The sequence below is a fragment of the Solanum verrucosum genome, unplaced genomic scaffold, assembly GCF_900185275.1.
Source record: "Solanum verrucosum unplaced genomic scaffold, falcon-dt-bn FXZP01000041.1, whole genome shotgun sequence".
NCBI classification, from domain to species: Eukaryota; Viridiplantae; Streptophyta; class Magnoliopsida; order Solanales; family Solanaceae; genus Solanum; species Solanum verrucosum.
Genome location: NW_026020250.1, coordinates 266,759 through 288,791, shown reverse-complemented (window position 1 = coordinate 288,791; position 22,033 = coordinate 266,759). Strand labels below are relative to the sequence as shown.

General features: G+C 31.9%; 1 protein-coding gene and 1 pseudogene across 1 annotated transcript in view; both read left to right on the top strand.

Moving 5' to 3' along the window:
- The window catches only part of LOC125833069 (uncharacterized), a 1,066,246-nt gene that overhangs the window by 800,207 nt on the left and 244,006 nt on the right, over positions 1-22,033 (top strand). The window lies entirely within an intron of this gene.
- Positions 12,266-14,363, top strand: LOC125833074 (uncharacterized; annotated as a pseudogene).

Sequence of the window (22,033 nt, the reverse complement as noted above, 5' to 3'; positions counted from 1 at the left end):
GAATCATACAAATTCTTAATTTATACAATTAGAAATCAAATTATACAAATTCTGGACATGGACAATGTATATATGGTTATATGATAGTGGCGAAAAGTAATTTCTTCAAATGATAGCCATATTAAATTATTAACTAGCATGTAGTTTGCTTAATCGCGTAATTTTCTCAAAAATAAATAAATAGAAATGGGTAAAAAAAGCATAGTAAAAATATATAATTAATAAATTTGATACATGAAAAATAATAATTGATGTGTGATTTACCCTTTTTTACGTATAATTGAGATTGAACAAAATATATTATATTTATATGATGATTTTGAAATTACTTAAGGAGGTGTTAGGACTCCTCAAGTAATTTTATAGTTGAAGATGTATTCCTTTAAGATAAATAATAGTTGAGGAATTTTTAAATGAGTGTTCTTGTGATTTGAAAAGCTTCACTAACTTTTAAAATAGTATTTTGGAGACCTAATTCGAAAGACAATTAAAGTGAGTGAAAGAAACTTCGCAATGAAGTAAGCAATGCATAAAAAATAACATTTTTTTATGATATAACAATAATTGCGCATGGTGCCATATGATACATCTACAACTCAGGGAAAGATCTGATGATGTATATAAAAATATTAAATACAATATAATATTGGATAAAAGGATAAAGATACCTGAATTAGCGTAGATGGTATGCAGATACCCTTCGTCATACTTTTGAGATATTAGTGCCCTCGCCGTCCAAAAACTAAAACATATATGCTCTTCACTCTAACGGAAGACTAAATAGGGACAAAGGATATGTGCATATTATTTACGATAGTTTGGGGACATATTTATCCTTTTTCCCTGTAATATTTAGGTATACGTATTTAATATTCACAAAGCCTAGATGTAATATCATCAAATATATAAAAGATATGCATAGATGTAATACAATAAAGATGTTAGGTCAGCGTATTTAGCAAAATGTGAAATTAACCAAGAATAATGCAGTCCGTATTCTTGGATTTTAGACCCTCACAATGAATCTCATGATTAAGAAGCAATCCGTACGAACCATAAGATGGTCCTTCTTAATGTAATACTTTATCTGTGTCAATATATGTGATACATTTTTAGATATTGACAAAAAATATGTTACATTTTCTTATTAGACAAATATTTAATGACACCATCAACAATTTACTCATGTTGGGTCCTACTTATTTGGCAAAAAGTCTATAAAGTATCCTCTTTTATTTACATAGTATTTAATTTTAAGGGTAGGTTTGGAAACATTGCAAAATCTTTCCATATTTTTTAAACTTTGAGCCAATTAAAACTATATCACATTAACTGAGAAGAAAAAAACATGTAACTAGAAGTGATAGTCAAGTCTATGATGTGTTAATATTGCTAAGAATGTGCTAATATTTAAATATTGAACGCCTCAAGGTAGTGATGACACACGTATAGACACTAGGTAGTTAGCATTGTATATGGTCAAAATAGAAAGGACATGTGGTCATATCAGATGATGGCATGTTGAAGGAAACAAGGGCATATTATTATATCGATAACAAATGGTACATCTTACTTCACGAGAACATAACTGGAGCAAGCTTGAAATGTTGAGCACACAGGGATCGAATCATAAAGAGGCACTGACACTGGCCATTTTGAAACTATAAAGAATGGTGATTCTCATCTGAAGAAAAATGAAGCAAGATATGACATTTGCTCCGACAATAAATAAATTGATCGGGTCACAAGATATGATCCTAACACTAAAGTGGATCCAACATTCAGGACTCAACATTCAGATCGATCCATTCATCCTCAAAATCCAGCATCTTCATAGCCCAATATATTTTTCATCCTTTCAATCATTTGTAAATAGCATAGTATTCTCCTTTTAGATTCTTCTAAAAGTTGTATAGGTGTAGAAAGTTAGTTACATAGGAGATAAGTTTGTTAGAAATTATTTTATTTACGGTTTAATCCATTGTAATTAAATTAAATATCTCACTGTTACATCAAATGAAAATCACTCATAAATTTTTCTTATCTCAATCTTCATTATTATTTTGATTACTTTAAGGTATCAGAGCCATGTTGAAGATCCTTCCTTCTTCAATTTTTTTTCTTCAATGATTAATACTACTATAGGGTCCAACTCTCCCTTTGTTGGATCCAAAATTTTGATCAAAGCGTTCTTTTCTTTCTTCATCCCTCTAATTCACCAGAAATGTCTTTGGTGAACTCTACTTTTGAAGGAAAGCGTTATAGAGGATGGATAAGATCCATATGTATAACTCTCTCAACTAAGAATAAGCAGGAATTCACTGATGGGATCTAGAAGGCTCTTGCTCTTAATAACACATATCTACAATCTTAGAACTGGTGTATGGGATCTAGAAGGCTCTTGCTCTTAATAACACATATCTACAATCTTAGAACTGGTGTAATGACATGATCACTAGTTGGTTGTTGAATTCACTCTCTAAGGACATTGCTGATAGTGTGTTCTACTTCAAAACTGTTGAGGAACTCTAGAAAGATATTGAGGTCAGATTTGGTCAATCCAATGGATCCCAACTGTTCAACATGCAAAAAGAGATAAATTGACTTTTCTTAGGAATCACACAACATTGTAGCTTATTATACAAAAAATCAAGGGGTTGCGGAATGAACTTGATACTTTGAACACAAAAATAATATGTTCTTGTAATTGTGATTGTGACTGTGGTGGAAAGGAGAAAATGGTTAAGGTACAACAAGATGAGAGGTTAATTTAATTCTTTATGGAATAAAATAAATCCTATATTGTTGTAAGAAGCAACATCTTAATGATTTCTCGCTTGTCCTCTGTCAGTCTTACTTACTCTCCTCTCTTTTAAGATGAGAAACAAAGAGAAATATTTGTTTATTCTAACCCTGCAAGAAATCACTAATCCTACTTGGTTGCTGATGGGAATGGACCTCCTTAGTATCCTCAACATGACACAGACTTCAAACACTTAAACATGGGATTAAGAATGATAACATATCCTTGACATGTTCCCATTGCAAGAAAGTGGGACATAATTTTGACATATTCTACAGAATCATTGATTTTCCCAATGATTTTAAGTTCATTAAGACCAAAAGGGAGCAAAATACTATGATGAGCAACGTTGTTCCTCCTTGTGAATTACCATGTTACCCTAGCTCTCTTCTTGATTTTGCAGGCAGTGTTGTGAATCAGTTAACTCATGAACAATTTTCTCAATTGGTCCAATTATTAAATCAGGCTAATGTCACTCAACCAGATGCTTCCCTTGCTGATCATAATGCAACAACTGCTTGTGCTGGTAATTCTTCAGTTTCATGTTTCTTTCTTTCAATTTTGAACTCTGAATTTTAAATTTAGATGCAACTGAACATAAGTGCTTTGATTCAAACATGTTCCATACTCTCCAACCTCTTTCCTACCCCATCAGTGTAACTTTACCTAATTCATTTAGGGCAGCAGTTACTCATTCAGTGAATGCTGTTTTGTTTCCTGATCTCATTATTCAAGATGTTTTTTTATATCCTCTCGTTCAAGCTAGATCTATTATCATTACACATGATATGTAATCAATTTAAGTCGTCTAATAATTTTTTTTCATCTACCAAATATGTCTTACAGACCCCTTCTGTGAAGAGGCCTCTGATTCTTGGTGAAGCAAAGAGTTATCTTTGGCAACTAAATCCTTCAAGACTCCGGTCTAAGAGTGTTTTCAAGAAAGCTGAAGTTTCTCTTTCTATTTATAGTTTTTCTTCTTGTAATTCCTTATCTAGTTCCATTTCAAGAAATGAGAGTTATGATTTTCACTTATGGCATGTTAGGGTAGGGCATCTACCCATTTCATTAATGAACTAGCTGCTTTATTTTCCTCTTAAATCTGATTCGGATTATGCATCCTGTCATTTTTAAGACAATAATTTCTCACCAATTTGAACTCACTTTCTTTTGTTCCAATTTCGTCCTAGCTCGCAATTCTACTCACCAAGCCGTTATCTTTCCCTTTGCATCCTAATATTTTGGGAAAGTTGAGACTCGTTTCTCTCCCCTCCAACTTGAGGTGGAGGGGGGAGGGGTTGACAATGGTGATTTTCATCTAAAGAAGAATGATCAAATGGATCGGGTCACAAGACCTGATCCTAATACCAAAGTGGACCCAACATTCAGGACTCAACAATCAGATCGATCCATTCAGCCTCAGAATCCCACATGTTCATAGCCGAATATAATTTTTTTCCTATCAATTATTTGTACATAACATAGTAATCTTTTTTTAAATTCTTCTTGAAAAATTATATAATATTATATTGTTGAAATATCAAATTAATTTGATACGAAATGATATTTAATTTTTTTTAACTATTATTTTCCTACAATACCAAATTAATTTGTTATTTTTAGGTTTGATTTAGATATTTAGTAGTATGATAAATTAATAGTCATAGCTTAACTTAGAATAATTTTTTTTTAAAAATAGCATCTTACTTATATCATATAGACTAATTACCTTATATCTATAGAAACATATGTGTATTCAAAAGAAAGTATAAATAACCCTCTTTGTCAATTAATTACAAACAAAATATATTTTAATCAAGTTAGAATAGTCAAAATTTTAATGTCTAAACTAAAGATATTTAGTTTAGTAGTACCAATACTAAATTGTCCATTCGTTAATATATATGAAGTATTTATAAAGAAATTTAAGAAAATTATTATTGAATGACCCTTGGATGTGCAAGGGAATTACTACACTAGTACTCAAATAAAAAGGACATTGTTATCAAATAAAATAAGACTAGTAAAATCAAAGACTTAATTTGTCCCCAAACAAATGGCTTTTCACCGTTTCCGGAATTTGCCCCAACAGATCAATCAATCATCTCCAAACTTCAAAATTCATTTGATTAAATAAATGTAACGTAATTAATACTTATGGTAATGTAACATATGATTATTTATTTTTATAAATAAGATAAGGTAGATAGAATATTTATTATATTTTGGATACGACTTCTATTTTGTTCACTAGCTGAGCTGCACTAATATAACTAGCCTGTGTTGTCTATGTCACTGATTTATGAATCTAATAAATTAGTAGACGTCATCTCTTAAATTCAACAAGAATAGATGTGCTGTCCTCATAGTCGGTTTATTAAGACATAATAATAATTTCCTAGTACAATTTCCTTGTCATCATAATTGAATAATATTTTATTGAAAAGGATTCCCTCTAAGAATTATTTAAAATAGCATTACTAATCTCTTAAGATTTGAGGATATTTTTGGTCCACACGTTACTCATTAGGGCATGGATATAAATATAGGGAAACTAAGAAAATATCCCATAAAAACATAATAATTACAAATATATACTCTGTCCGTCCAAATTTATATGAGGTAGTTTGACTCGACACGGAATTTAAGAAAGAAAGGAAGACTTTTAAAATTTGTGGTCCAAAATGAATAATAAAAATTTGTGTGACCGTAAATCATTTCATTAAAAGTAAAATAGATATTTTATAGTCAAATTGTTATTTAATATAGAAATATGTCATTCTTTTTGGGACTGACTAAGAAGAAAAGTAGTCACATATATTGGGACAGAGGGAGTATCTCTTTACATTCATACCCTACTAAATAATTACACTATATAGCCCTCAAATTTAATTTCACTTTATTGATACTAAATCAGTATCATATACTTTATTGATATTATTAATGTTGATAATTTCGCTTTATATATATATACTCGTATAGTATTCGTTGACTAATGAGTAATTTCTGAACAAAAAACTTTAATAATACCACAACAATATACATATATTGTTATAGTATAATTGACTAATGAGTAATTTCTGAACAAGAAATATTAATGATGCCTCAACAATATATATATATATATATATATATATATACACACACACACACACTCTTATAATATAATTGACTAACGAGTAATTTCTGAACAAGAAACCTTAATGATAACAATACAATATCTATACTGATTTAGTATTAGTTAAGAGAAATTATCATCATTAATGATACCAATACAATATATGATGCTTATTTAGTATCAGTTAAGCAAATATTGTCAGCCTTAAATCTTAATGAATGGAGGGTATGAGATGTAATTTTCTTTGAGAGAATGAGTATTTCTTGAATTATTTTGGATTGTGGAATGAACATGTAATTATTTTGAATTTTATATCCCATTTATATAGTTTTTCCTATAAATAATCCAAATCATATTATATTAACTAAGAACATTATCATGTATTTCACATTTCAGAATGTCACAATCCAAAAATAAATATGATGACAATTGTTTATTCCATCAAGACAAGTTGGCCTCAATCTCAAAATACAAAAGAAATGTGGAAAGTAAGACAAATAACATACGAGCAGAAACCCTAGTCATTCTATTATAACCCCAAAACCTAGTTGTCACATATACAAACTACTAATATACAGAATTGAAAGATAAATACAAGTCTCAAAGTCTTTGTTTTTTTCTAATAGAACAAAGCATAAACATAGAGGAAAAAGAGGGTCCGTCGGGATGACAAACATCTACCTCTCAAAATCTTTTGAAAGCCACAGAGAAAGATGAAGAAGAAGAGCAATCACACAAGTCCAAGCTCGAAACCTACACAAGTGTAGAAGCAAGGATTTAGTACCAAAAAACACAGTACTCAACAAGAAACCTATCAAACAAAGAAAAGCTAGACAGAAAACGAGTACGCCTTTCATCCCAACTGAACTTCTTCAAACTACAACCTGCATAGAAATCAGTTCAACCTAATAGTTTTACAACACACAGTTCACAAGGCTTAACGCTCACAGAGCAATAGTCACAATTCAACAATCAATAAACTTCAAGTATATCAATAGCACATATCAAGTAGCTCATTCACATGTATCAAGTAGATCAATCATAAACACCAATTAGATCAATCACAAGTGTCAAAATGCATCAAATCACAATGGTCAAACTTTGGTTAGAATCATTTTCCTTTGGCACAATATCACTAGCCGAAATCATTTTCTTTCGTCTTTATATCATATCACTAGCTAGAACCATTTTCCTTCGGCTTTATATCATATCACTAGCCAAAACCATTTTTCTCAACTTTATTTCATATCACCAGCCAGAACCATTTCCCTTCATCATAATCATCACATGACTCATCACGGTGATCAATGAAAACAAGCAATTTCACACCATAAGGAAGAGAAAACAACTCAGACCAATCAAGTCCACAATAATGCAATCAAAGCATTTCTTCAATCAACAAATTTAGCTCCACAACAAGGCAATTCACAAAGCACGATTATCAACATGTTGCCTCCTTTGTTTCATTAATCTTCTTTTTATTTGTTAAGACTAATCAAGTGCAATAATTGGATCCATCACCTCATTCTCATTACTCTCCAACACACAAAGAAGGGAAATACATGATTCTACTAATTTTACAAAGTTTAGAAATCACTTGCCTCAATTAAATGATCAAAAGTCAATCCAAGACTTGAACCTTCCCTTTTTTGAACACTGTCCAAAGACACACAATCTTATTCAATCAAGTAATCACAATAAAATTTCAGAAATGGTAACATCCATATCATGCACTTTGAAAAATGCGCCAAATCACCTCAAGAGCCCAATTCTAAAAATGAGGTTTGAATCCAAAAATCTTTACTTGAAAAAGTTATCCAAGGCATTTGAAACTCATTGGTGAAAAACCATTGAAAAAGGAATTGGAATCAGTTCACAATCACCATTTTACTTTAAAACTCAAGTTCTTGAAAAAACTTGTCATTTGCCAATCGAAATCCCAAATTTTGATGTTAAAATCATAAATGATAAAAGAGAATTGAAGTTTTAGGGTCACAAAGGCTTACCCAAATGATTTAGCACAAGAAATCTCTTCAAAATTGCTTCTAAGGATTTTTCAAAGCACAAGGTCACAAAGGCTTACCCTAGATCTACTTAGGGATGCATTTAAATTTGCAAAGATCCCTGATTCTTTTTATGAGGTCAAGAAAACCATAAATAAGTTGAGTCTTGTCCAAATAGATGCTTGTCCAAATGATTGCATGTTGTATTGGGAAGATGATGTTAATGCTGAGACATGTAAGTATTGTCACACTTCTAGATGGAAGCCAGAGAAGAAGAGCAATACAGATCATACACCGACCACAAGTAAGAAGAAAAAGAAGAAGCAAAAGAAGAACCCTGCAAAAATTTTGCGATACTTTCCCTTAAAACCAAGATTGCAAAGATTGTTCATGTGTTCTAAAATTGCAGAGCATATGAGATGGCATGCAGAGGATGACAACAAAGATGGAACCCTACGACATCCTAGATATGGTGAGGCGTGGAAGAAGTTTGATACAACTTTTCCTGAATTTTCTTCTGATCCTCGAAATGTCCGATTAGGCCTAGCTGGTGATGATTTCAATCCTTTTGGGACAATGAGTAGTAGTCATAGCATTTGGCCTGTTATTTTGGTTCCATACAACCTTCCTCCATGGTTGTGTATGAAACAACCAAATTTCATCCTCTCAATGATTATTCCAGGTCTACGTGCACCAGGAAATAACATAGATGTATACCTCCAACCCTTTATTAAGGAGTTGAAAGAGTTGTGGAGTGATGGTGTTGACACTTTTGACAAATCAAAGAATGAAGTGTTTAGAATGCGAGCGGCTCTTATGTGGACAGTTAGCGACTTTCTTGGACTTGATAGCTTATCTGGTTGGAACACACATACTGGTCTTGCATGTCCCTCGTGTAATTTTGACGCAGAACCTTGTCGACTTCCTCATAGTAGAAAGTGGTGTTTTATTGGCCATCGTCGATTTTTATCTAGAAATCACAAATTTAGAATGATGAGGCATCATTTTGATGGAACTGTGGAAGAGAGGACCCCTCCAAAGAAGTTATCAGGATCATATATTTTTCAACAAGTGAAATATATCAATGTCACATTTGGAAGACTGATAGAGTTGAATCGTAAAAGAAAACTAAACAAGCAAAGAAATGATGATGAAGGTGGAACTCAACAATGGAGAAAAAAAAGCATCTTCTTTGATCTTCCATATTGGGAGTCTAATTTGTTGCGCCACAATTTAGATGTTATGCATATTGAAAAGAATGTGTTTGACAACATCATATATACCTTGGTAAATGATAAAGAAAAATCAAAGGATCATATTAAGGCTCGAAAAGATCTACAAGACATGGGTATATGGCGCGATCTATGGCCAAATGAGAATGGTGAATGTCGGCTTGGTGCATTTACAATTCCAAAGAAGAAGAAATTGGCCTTCCTCAAGACTTTAAAGAATATCTTAGTGCCAGATTGTTATGCAAGTAATATATCTCGTTGCATTGATTTGGATAAAAAAATGAATCTTTGGATTAAAGAGTCATGATTGTCATATCCTCATGCAACAGTTGTTACCGATAGCAATTTGCAATGTTCTTCGAAATCAGGTCGTTGCAACTCTGGTAGAGTTTTCTTCCTTTTTTAGGCAGCTTTGTATGAAGAGCTTAACCATCTCTAACCTGAAAAGCTACAAAAGTGAATTGTAGAAACCTTGAGTCATCTAGAAATATTGTTTTCCCCTTCATTTTTTACTGTAATGATTCATCTAACTGTCCATCTAGTTGATGAAGTAAAACAACGTAGGCCTGTACATTATCGCTGGATGTATTTTGTTGAAAGGTAAAAAATTTCTTATTCAAAATTATTGAATTGAATCTAGAATAGAATTTAAATATAAATAAGTTTTCTAACACTTCATTATCTTGATCATAGATTGTTAGGTCATTTTAAGTCTCTCGTACGGAATAAATCTCAATTAGAAGGCTCAATAGCTGAGGGGCATAAGGTTGAAGAAGTTCTAACTCTTGACTCTCGTTATTTTGACGAAATTAGGTTAAGGTTGAATCGACCTAAACGTGTAAACGATGAACCAAATCATAATGAAGCTTCTGGAAAGTCATCTATGTTTCCACAACAAGGTAAACCTGTTGGAGGCTCCACAACAGAACCATTGACTACTTTAGAGAAAACTCAAGCTCATTGATATGTGTTACTTAATTGCGCAGCAGTGAAGCCATTCATTGAGTATGAAATTTAAACTGATTTTGATTTTTACAAAATGTGCAGAATAATCAGGTAAAAATTTAATATATATAACAATTTTCTAGTGAATTCAGACAGCACATCAAAAGAAGTACAAGAGGTCGAAGAGTTTCAACAACAAAGGTAGAGAAGATAGTTAGTAAAGAGTTTCCTAATTGGTTTCCTAAGCGAGTGAGTAAATAATTTTAGAATGTTTGTTTTGAACATATTTATTTGTCAATTTAGTGTCTCTAATAGATATTTATTATGTTTGTTTAGATTATGAACCCAGATATCGCAGAAACTATCTCTGATGATATGAAGTTTTTAGCACAAGGTCCTGCACAAGATGCAAGAAGATTTAGTGCTTATAAAATTAATGGGTTCGAATTTCGAACATTATCTAGAGAACAAGGATCAAAAACTCAAAATAATGGAGTTTTTCTCATCTCTGACACTTCTTGTATTGCGTCTAGTGTAGATAGGTGTGCAAGACAAGCGGACCTGCCATATTATGAAAAGTTAGAAGAGATTATCGAGCTTAATTATTATGGCAGGTTCAAAGTTATTCTTTTCAAGTGTCTATGGGTTGTACTACTCGAAATAGAGGGTACAAAACAGATGCTTGGAAGTTTAACTGTGTCAATTTTTCTAAATTGATTCACATTGATGATCGCGAGGATCATGATCCATATATTGAAGCATCACGAGCAAATATGGTCTACTATGTTGATGATGAGACTGATAAAGAATGAAGTGTCGTTGTACATCTAAAGCCAAGAGATTTGTTTGAAATGGGAGAGGTTGATGAAAAGGATCTGTACGAGAATGAGCCATACCAACAACAAGAATTTGGACAATTTTTTGATGATGACTACAAGAATATCCAAATTGCAATAGATGAGAATATGAATGAATGAAATAGCAAAGATTTGGACAATATTTTGCATTTTGAGCTGTTTTTTTAGAAGTTTTTAGTTGTTGGCTCTCCTCTTTTTAGTTTCTTGTATTATGTGTTTGACGCTGCAATTTCTGCAATATTTTAGTTGCTGTTTTTTCTACTTTTAGTTGTTGTTATTTTGTGTTTGAAACTGTAGTGTTTACAGTTTTTGGCTACTATTTTGTTGCTTTTAGGTGCTGAATTTTTGTGTTTAAGTTGTTGCTACTGTGATTTATCTACTATTTTTTCAATTTTTAGTTGCTGATTTTGTGAGTTTTAAGCTATTGTTTCTGCAGATTTTTGATTGCTGTTTTTTTAGTTTCAGGTGCTTATTTTTATGGTTAAGATGTAGTATTTGCAGATTATTAGTTGCTGATTTTGTGAGTTTTAAGCTGCTGTTTCTGCAGATTTTTGGTTGCTATTTTTTTAGTTTCAGGTGTTTATTTTTTATGGTTAAGATGTAGTATTTGTAGGTTATTAGTTGCTGATTTTGTGAGTTTTAAGCTGTTGTTTCTGCAGATTTTTGGTTGCTGTTTTTTTAGTTTCAGGTGCTTATTTTTTATGGTTAAGATGTAGTATTTGCAGATTATTAGTTGTTATTCTTTGGCGTTTTAAACTGTTGTTTCTGCAGATTTTTTGTTGCTGTTTTTGCAGTTTTTAGCTACTATTTTGTTGCTTTTAGATGCTGAATTTTTGTGTTTTAAGTTGTTGTTTCTACTGTGATTTATCTACTATTTTTTCAATTTTTAGTTGCTGCTTTTGTGAGTTTTAAGCTGCTGTTTCTGCAGATTTTTGGTTGCTGTTTTTTTAGTTTCAGGGGCTTAAGATGAAGTTTTAAGTTGTTGTTTTTGGCTGAATCTTTTTATCTTCTTATGAAATTAATTGATTCATGCTACAGGATTTGAAATATTGAATTGCCAGCATGCCAAAGTTCAAGCGTTTACAGAAAAAACAAAACTCAGATCAATTAGTATCTGATTCTCAAGGTGCGGAATCAACACATTCATTTCTCCAATCAACATCATGTTTGCCACCACATCAAACCACATCATTTCTGGCCACAACACATTCAGTCCACTATTTCAGCCGACATTGCAGGCGCCTCCAATATTTCAGCCAGTATCACAGTCATCTCAATCAGTTGACTCGGCATCACATTCAGCTACGATGGATCAACTTATGTCACAACAGGCTCCGACAACTTATCCTACATCACAACCATTTCATTTAGTTCACTTGACATCACATCCAGCTTCAACAGAACAAGACTTGTCACAACAAGTTCCAACAGTTCAAGCTCCATTCAAAAAGTGTATTAGGCGTGAATCACAGTCATATTGGACTGTAGAAGCGATAGGTAAATAATTTTGAGTATCAGCGCATATTCAATAACCATTATTTGTTTCTCTCATAACTTCAACTTATCTTTGTTTTTATTACAGATTCAGAAAATAATGTCAAAAGGCTCAAAGTAAAAAAAAACAGATGTGCTTAATTTATCAGGTGATGAACTTATTGTGGTTAATTTTGATTACCTGAATGAACCATTTGGAGAGGCTCGTAGCCTTCTTTCAGGCTTTTGTGGAATTTTAGCATGTGATTGCTTTTTATTTCCAATCAACTTTGAGAAGTGGTCGAGTGTGCCTATGTCATACTTAAATCGTGTCTTCGATCAAATTATAAAGGTATAAGCTTACAACTAGACTCTTACTCTATTTTACTTTTTGGTGAGAAAGATAATTGGTAATTTCAATATTATATTTACAACCAATAGATAAGGTAACTAATTATTTTTTTCTTGAAGCCCAAGTTCTCCTTTAAGACAACAGAGTCAAATGTGCGGCAACATATTTATAAATCTATTGGAAAGAAGTGGGGTGCAAATAAGAACAACTTGTGGAAGTTAGTCGAAGACACACTTAGAAGTAAGGTTGAGATTATTGATAATGTGCCAGATGGAATTCCACGAGATCAATGGATTTCTTTTGTTGATTACCAATATAAAGATTCAACAAAGGTACTTATGTTACTGTTTTTACTAGTCTTTATTATCATGTAATTATTTGATTTTTTTAATTAAGTTTTGTATATTTTTTATAAGAAAATGCGTAGAAGAAATACTGAAAATTGGAAAAAATAGACAATTTCACACACAGGTGGCTCCAAAGCGAATGCTACGAGAAGGACAGAAATGGTGATTAGTAAATTAACTTATTATGTATTCATTTTTGAGTAGTAAATTATTCTTATTTGGATATTATATCTGTAGATGGCTGAAACAGGACAAAGACCTGGACGAGCACAAATATATATTACTACTCATAAAAATAAAGATAGAGTATATGTTAATGAATCTGCAAAAGAAATATGTGTAAGTTTCTTCATGAATTTTAATTGTATTTCAACAAGATAAAAAAAAAAGATAAGGCAATAGTTGTGAACTAGTTGATTAATTGATGGAGGTAATATAGACTCAATTCTTTGCTATTTAATTGTACTATGATGGCTTGTGGTACCATACCTCTAACTACTCATGTTCTTATTACGTGTACATATAAGTAGTTTTTATCTTTCTGTCTTTACTAAGGTGATTCCAATATTACTGCTTGTTTATTTGCGGCATTGATTTTGTATGTATAGGGAAAAATTGAGCTAACTTTGAGCCAAAGTACCATGGATGAGTCTCAAATTTCGCCAAATGATGTTGTTGGTAAAGTTTTAGGAAAAGAGCACTCTGGAAGGGTTAGATGTTTGGGATTAGGAGTTGTCCCAGTAAAGTTTTTAAAGAAGTAAGACCGCGTTTTGGTGGTGCAAGTGCTTCAAGTAGTGAAGGCTCATGTTCGTCCCAATGCCAAGAGAACCACAATCAAATGATGAATGCTCATAATCAAATGATGAATGCTTTTAAGACGTATATGATAATGAAAGAAGGGATGATACCAGAACAATTTGCAAGGTTCTTTGCTTCTCCTTCGACAAATTCTTCTACAACAATTGTAAGTAATGTTCTTACATTTCTATTTTCATTTGATTTGTATATTGCTTCTCCTTTCTTTAATGCATTTTTTGTTGACATATATTAACTGATGATAAGTATAGTTTGAAACATAATATTTGCCAGGATTTTACATTTTTTCATCACTTAATTAATTTTATACTTTATTTTTTTATGCAGCCAAGTGATGCTGCTAGTGAACCAATTCCACCTATGCACACAAGAAGATCATGCAGTGGTGATAGTAATCCTAGCCATGACAACCGTTGATTATATTGTAGTGAACCAATTCTGCCTATATTCGTAGCTAATTAATTTGATGACAAGATTGTGTGATTGGAGGGGATGTTAAAATGTTGGATTGGATATTTTGTGTTTAGATTTAATGTTTGATTTTGATGAGCATATTTGATGTTGACAATATCATTTTAGTACAATATTTTTGTGACTTTATGATATGTCGTTAAATAATATATATTTCTTCACCTTGAGACATATTTTCGATTTGATTATGGTCTATAGCTTAATTAGTGATTCTATAAATAATATATGAATAAAAGTATATTGAATGAATTGTAGAGCTTATGTGATTGCTCAGATTTTTCAATATAAGCAATTGCAAAATTGTGGAGGTTTTAAACCCCCGCTATTTGTAACTGAAAAATAATATCAAAAGATTTAATTTTAAATTAGCGTGGGTTGACCTCCGCAAAGTAACCCCTGCTAATTGATTGTGGGGGTCAAAGAAAAACTGCCGCAAATTGCTTGCGACAACTCTTATTGTGGGAGTTTTTACAACTGCCGCAATACTAGATTGCGGGGGTTTTAAACCCCCACAAACCTTAAAATTAACCCCCTCTATTTAAGCATTTTTTTGTAGTGTCCTTCGCGATCGTGAATAGACCTTCACTAAAGTGTAGGTCATGACCTCCACGCCCCCAATCGCAAACGCGAAGATCAAAGCCCCTGACCTCTAGCGAACACGATAATGGCTTCGCTGAACTGAAGCTCGCCAAAGTGAGTCATCCCTCGCTTAAGCAAAGCACACAGACACCAAAAAACATCAGCCAACTTTCAAATCATCGAATGAATCCTCAGAATTTGTTTGAAACTCCATACCGATAAATCATATATGCAAATTAATTAAACTTGACGTTTCAAACTTAATTGAACCATCGAAACACGAATCTTTTCTTGACCCCAGTTCCATGTAAGTCACCAGAAAGGAACATAACACCTAGAAAGGCCAAATCAAGCTTGGAGACTTCAAAAAATTAAAACCAAGGCCTCACCTAGACCTAAAATCATCCTCCAAATTCAATAGAGCTCTCGAAATTTCGATCCAATCATCCAAATCCCGAATATAGACCAAAGTCAACCCAAAGGCTAAAATTTCACAATTTTCCAACTTAGGACCTTAAATCCTCAAAAACACTCCAAATTTGAAACTGACAACTCTTTCAGACCAATATCCACATTCCAGAACTGATGGAATCGACAAGATTCCATTCCAACACTAAAACTTCAAACTACACCAAAAACCACATTTAATGGGATTTCATATCATATATTCTTTTTTTAATAATATTTTTTTTAAAAAAATTAACTGGAAAATTTAGTTTCTACTCCTTCCATCCATCCTTACATCTTTACTTGTTCAGTATTAGTTTGTCATATCTCTTAAGAAATAATATAGATAATTTTAATATAACAACCTTTTAAAATAATAAATTTTATATTTTAAAAAATGCATTGGCAAATGACTATAATTAACAATAAGAGTGAATTAGGAATTAAGTAATAAATTATCACTTGATTTTCTAAAGTAAACAAGTAACAAATGAAATAATTATTTATAATGTAATGCATAAATAAAAATGGACAGAGAGAATAGTTGCTAGAAAAAAATCCGTAAAAAGAATTAGTTGATATAATACTCTTGATTTTTTATGAGTACGTGAAAATTGTTCTCTAACGTCACTTTTTTTCATTTTTTTGTTCACTTACACTTGTTTTTAATGTTCACCTTACGCATTTTATAAAAACTTAAAGAAGGAATGATTTGAAAAATGATTTAGAATAAATAATTAGTGTTAACCGTAATAACATAAAACAAATATGAGTTGTTTAAAAATGTTTACTTTGTGTTATATTATTATTATTTTTACCGAGTATATCATATGGGTTTATTTAAAAAGTTAAATTTTTTTATTATTAGTAAAAAAGGAATAATGTGACGTAGGAGAGAGAAGTATGTTTTTTTGTGTCAAGTATATTTTAAGGAAAATATGTAAAGTTGAGTGATATTGTAGTCCTCAAACAAACAAAAGTGATATTATTAGGTAATTTTCCAAACATGGGTGACTATCTAGGGAAATTAGTCATAGTTTGAATGCATACTTGCTTAAAGGTCTGCTAATTTTAAAGTGTACCTAATGATATGGTCATTAATTATTTTCAAATCATGACAAGTTATCGAGCGTAATTATAATGATAAATAATCTTAGGTCATATGTACATTGTGTTTAAGTAGTTCATATATATATATATATATACCCATTTGTTAATTTATTGGCTATATTTAAAGTCGTTATTCCGTAAAATTGAGAAACTTCAAATCTTGATTTTACCTCTATTTTGATAGTTAATAGGTGATAAGACGTTTCTTTCGGGACAAACTATGTCTATTTTCTTGTGTGTTTTAAGTTAATTCCCTGATAAAAAGAGAGGAACATACTCATTGAGTCCATTTATCGTAAAAAAGGAAAAAAAGTGTTTTTACTATTAAACATAATTGAGAGGAAGTTCAGTATTTGTGGTATTGCATGATTACATATCGCCTTCACAAAACAGTTCTACACTTGAAAACAATGAGACCACTAATTAATTCATGGTTATTCATCACAACTTTTGACAAATATTAATATAATAAATAATAGTATTTTCTCTCTTTTAATTTTTTGTCTCGTTTTAAATTGAAATGAAATTTAAGAAAGTAAAAGATTTTTAAAATTTGTAGTTTGAACTAAATATATGTAGAAGGAATCAAAGTTATCTAATGGTATTAAATATGTCATGTGAAAAGTTAAAATTATTAAAATAATCTTACGACCTAACCGACCGGATCTTGCGGACACCTACTCTAACCCTTAGATAGGAGAATACTTACAACCCAATTAAACAAAAAAAATTGCAGAAGTAAACAAAATTCAATATATCACTTTATTTAAACAAAGATTACCCTAGTTTTAAAGGAGATACTTTTGTAATATACACAAAATCCTCTTTAGGAACTAGTCTAAACATATATAAGAGTGTTTAAGAGAATACAATATCCAAAAATAAGACACAGTTCCCACCATAAAAAAAGGACTAGAAGTTGTAAAAGATATCATTGCCTTCATCTAAGTAACATCACTAACTTTGCAATCAAAGTATTATGCCAAGTGACATAGCAAAAAGAGTACCAGTACTAACTGTAATAAATCCGTTGAACTAAGTGGATTGTCCATTGAGTTCAGCCATAAACTTATATTTATCATCTATGTGTATTCCTTAAGTAATATGAATATTTTTGGATAAAAATGTATCTACTTATTATGACACTTAATATGGTGATTTTTGGAGTGAAACCTATACATAGGTTGTTCTTTCACCATTGTAAAAATATTTGAATAAGATATTCTCTACATTCTACTCCTCATAACTTTTGTCTATATTTCTAGTAGTGTATTGCTTATATTTTACAACACGTTATCGACACGAGATTCTAACCAATTGAGATTGAGTTTTAGTTTTTCTTTAGCTCGTGTTCTGGTTGATTTGTTATGAGAATTAAGAAGGAAAATGATAACTACTGGAATCAAGGTATTATGTGCATAAAATCAGGTATGTATTTTTTAGAATCTTTTTATGATTTAGAATACTATAGTGTTCGGTCACTAACATTGACTAGGAATCAAAGACATATACTACTAGTGGTTGAATATGACATGCTCTACAAAATTCCTTAAATGGAAAAAGGTATAAAGTTTTAGTAGCATTAGTTTGAATATTATTTTGATTATGCTAATCTTGAGGGTAAATTTTATATTTTCCTTATTACAATTACTTATAATGTCAAAGACATTTTACTTGATAGAAGTGACTATATTTTATTTAAATATTTTGAAAGATTCAAAGGGTGATTCATGTTGTACTTCGGTCTATTATATCGTTGGTTGAGGGTAAGAAGGTGGATTCAAGTCCCATCACACCAAAAGGGTAAGACATCAGATTAAAGTCCGGATGCACCATAATGAAAAATATTTAAGGGTAAGATGGTAGATTCAAGTTCTATCGCACCGAGGGTAAGACATCAATTTGAGTTTTGATGCACCATGATGATAAGGATTGAGTTCAAGTCCCATAGAATTATGGCCTAACACGCTTTATATGGGTAAGACATTGAGTTTGAGTCTCAATGCACCATAGTGATGATATAATGATGACTAAGGCTTTGATGAAAAGCCCTGAAATTTGTTCCATTAAATTTGCTCTATTCCCTGAAGCAAATGTGGTATCTCCATTCTATCATATGAATGTTGTAGGAGTGAATAATAAGTCTGAAAGATAACAAGTAATTGAATGTATGAATAAGGGCGTGGATGGACAAAATTATATTAGTCATCATTGTGGTAATTAAAAAGAAAAATAAAATGGGTTCTCCAAATGCTCCTTAAAAATGTGAAGGTAGTTTTTATCATCAAAATGGTATGAAAGGTCGATCGTTGTGTGACCTAATAATTTGATAAATTTATAAAAATTCTCCATCAGAAGAAAGGAAGATAAAGTGGTGGTACACTTGAATTTTTAAAATAATGTTGAGGTGGGTCATACAAAAATGATGAATTTAAAAGACACGACAATGTGATTATAATGCAAATTATTGAAGTACATATAAATGATTAGTCCATTCCTTGAAGATAATGTGACTTGTCATAAGCATCGTGAATGCTTGACCATTCTGAAAGAGAATGGGTCAAGATGTGATAAAATCATTATCACAACTCACCTTTACTAGAGGCTTGAGAAAGATAAAGATTAGTTGGCATGACCGGTTGGTCATTCCGGTTCAAATGTGATGCAAAACTAATTGAGAATTTACGTTGTTATATGATGAAGAAATAAAGATTCTTCAAATATTATCTTGTGTTGCTTGTTCTCATGATGAAATGATCATTGTATCAGTATACCAGTTAAGGTTGGTAGTTATGTTCCTGAGGTTTTGGAACATATAAAAAGGTAAATATGGACCCATCCATCTTCCATGTGGACCGTTTGCAACTATATGATATAGGTGCATCTATGGGATGGTCACATGTGCTTTGTTGTCAACTTACGGTTTTTGTAAAAAAAAATTGCCCGAATTTTTAAATTAAGAGCATAGTTCCAAACTGTGAAATTCTATTGATAATGTTGGTTGGTTTAGCAGAAATTGTATGTCTCCAATTATAGATAAACCATGAGTATGAGAACAAAACTGTCAAATACAATTCGGTATGAGATGAGTTTATTTAACATATAGCAACACATGTATGCATCAAGCCAACAAGGTTTCCCCATCATAATTGATTCAGGGTCAGGAACCAAATAATTTTAATCTAAAGTTTGAATGTGTGATATCTGATTTAATTGTTCCACCAGGCACAAAGATTGATCCCCAAATGAAGTTGGGGTGAATGTTAGATTCTCTAACATTTAGGGGAGAGATTATTGACAGTTGAAAATTATGAGATGAATTATCTAGATCCTCATTAAAGAAATGTGAATTTGAAGTTCAAAAGATAATTCATTTGCATAATGTTGCAAATTAATTACAGATAAATTTGCTGACCTTATGTTATAAGTCATATATAAATGCTCAAATGAGAAGTCCTTGAAGGACACAGTCTATGGTACGCATGAAGCATGATAGACCACTCGATTCCAAACGAAAGGAAAGAGAGGAGCAAATGATCTAGATGGTCATGATATAGTGTGGACAGATAAATGATTGGCAAAATGAAATACACAATTCAAGTATATTATGCTTCACTTTGAAAAGTGATGTTTTGGACTTATAGTCCATGTATCAAGATATTATGTCAGTGGGGGAACAAATGAATCATTGTGCGAACGTATAATCGTAAGATATAAAGTACGGAGTGTGCCTTGGGGCATAAAGTGTTTTTTCTCTAAAGTCCTGACATTATTAAATAGAGATATATTGTCACGACCCAAGGGTACCCCTTAGATGTAACACGACATACTTGACCCCATCTCATACAAGCCCTTAACATATCATAAACATAAAGTCATAGAAATGATGCGGAATTAAAACCTTTTTACAATCAAATTATTTTCATAAAACCAATGGAAGTCTAGACATTATCTCAAAAAGCCATCTATTACAATTGAATATCAATAAGGGTCTAAGCCCTTTACAACATAGTCTCAAAAGGGAAAGTAGAATAAACTAGAATTGAACAACTTTCGTCCTCGAATCTTGAGGACTTACCAAAAGCGTGGAGAGAATCAATCCAAGCTTTACTCAAAGGGAGAAGTACACCTCAACGACCAGAACCTACACTTATAGAAAAATGTAGAAAGTATGGGTTAGCACAAAATTGCACTAAGTATGATAGCCATGCATAAAAATCCTTAAAACATGCTCAAAAGGGACATTTAGTTGAAACCATGCATTTTATCAATTTAAAAGTCATCATGCACATTTGTGAAGCAACATAAGTCAAACCATCTCATAAGCAACCCTAAGCTATACTTGTGCAATGCATAGGTAAGATCCTATAACCCTACCTAATACTAAGTACCACTTTTAGGTCACCAACATCATACATATCATACCTTGACCTCATCCATAGCCAATACTCATAGACAAGGAAACATTCATGTTCATAACTTGTAGCAAGTAAAGTCACTATTAGCAACAATACATATCATACATGCATAATTCATAAGTCTTCATAGCATAAGGAAACCACACCACAAGATCTCTTAAAGTCCATTTGTACCATGCATGAATGAATTCCCATACCCCCATTCACACTAAGTAGAGCCTCTTGAGAAGTCATAAGTCATAGTTCATGTTCATGTTCTTGTCATAGTTCATATTCTTGTCATGTAGGGAAATATAGCCTTAACCAACATAGACTATGTGAGCTACATGGAATCCGATGTCATGCCCCCACAACGAAAAGAGGTGTCCTACTTGCCTAAGGTAGAACTCATGTATTAGCTTCTAGATGGATCCACTAGCTAAAGACCTATGTGGGCACATAGTTATGGGATAAGGAGATTGCTTCTAGAAACCCGAACTAATTGACGTAAAAGGTTTCCATCTCATGAGATAACTATATTGGAAAGCCGGACTAACTAACGTAAAAGCTTTCATCTCATTTTCATATCCAGTCGGTGCTAAGCATAATTCCCTTTAAATTCATGTTAAGTCTTTACTTAAATTCATGGTCATGGTAGAATGCCTTAACACTCAAACCAATACCACACTTCCACCATAATCATAGAATCTTCATTCTCAAATTGAACCTTGAAGCACATGCATAATTCTCACATTCATGTACAATTCTCATAATTCAACTTTCAAGAATCATGAATCACATTCAACCCAACATATAGAATTTCTACATTAGATATGGGTACTAACATAATTCAATCAATTCAATTAATTCATACAAGACCCATTTACATGCTTCTACATTCAATTAACCCACATTAAGATCACAATTTAGCAACATAGGGGATCCATGAGTTCTTGAAGGAAATTCACCATAATTCAACCATAAATCATCAATTCAATCATAACCCAACATAATTCAACCATTGAAATCATTTCTAAATAGAACCCATGTGATTCGAACAAAACCCTTACTTTTGGGGAAAAT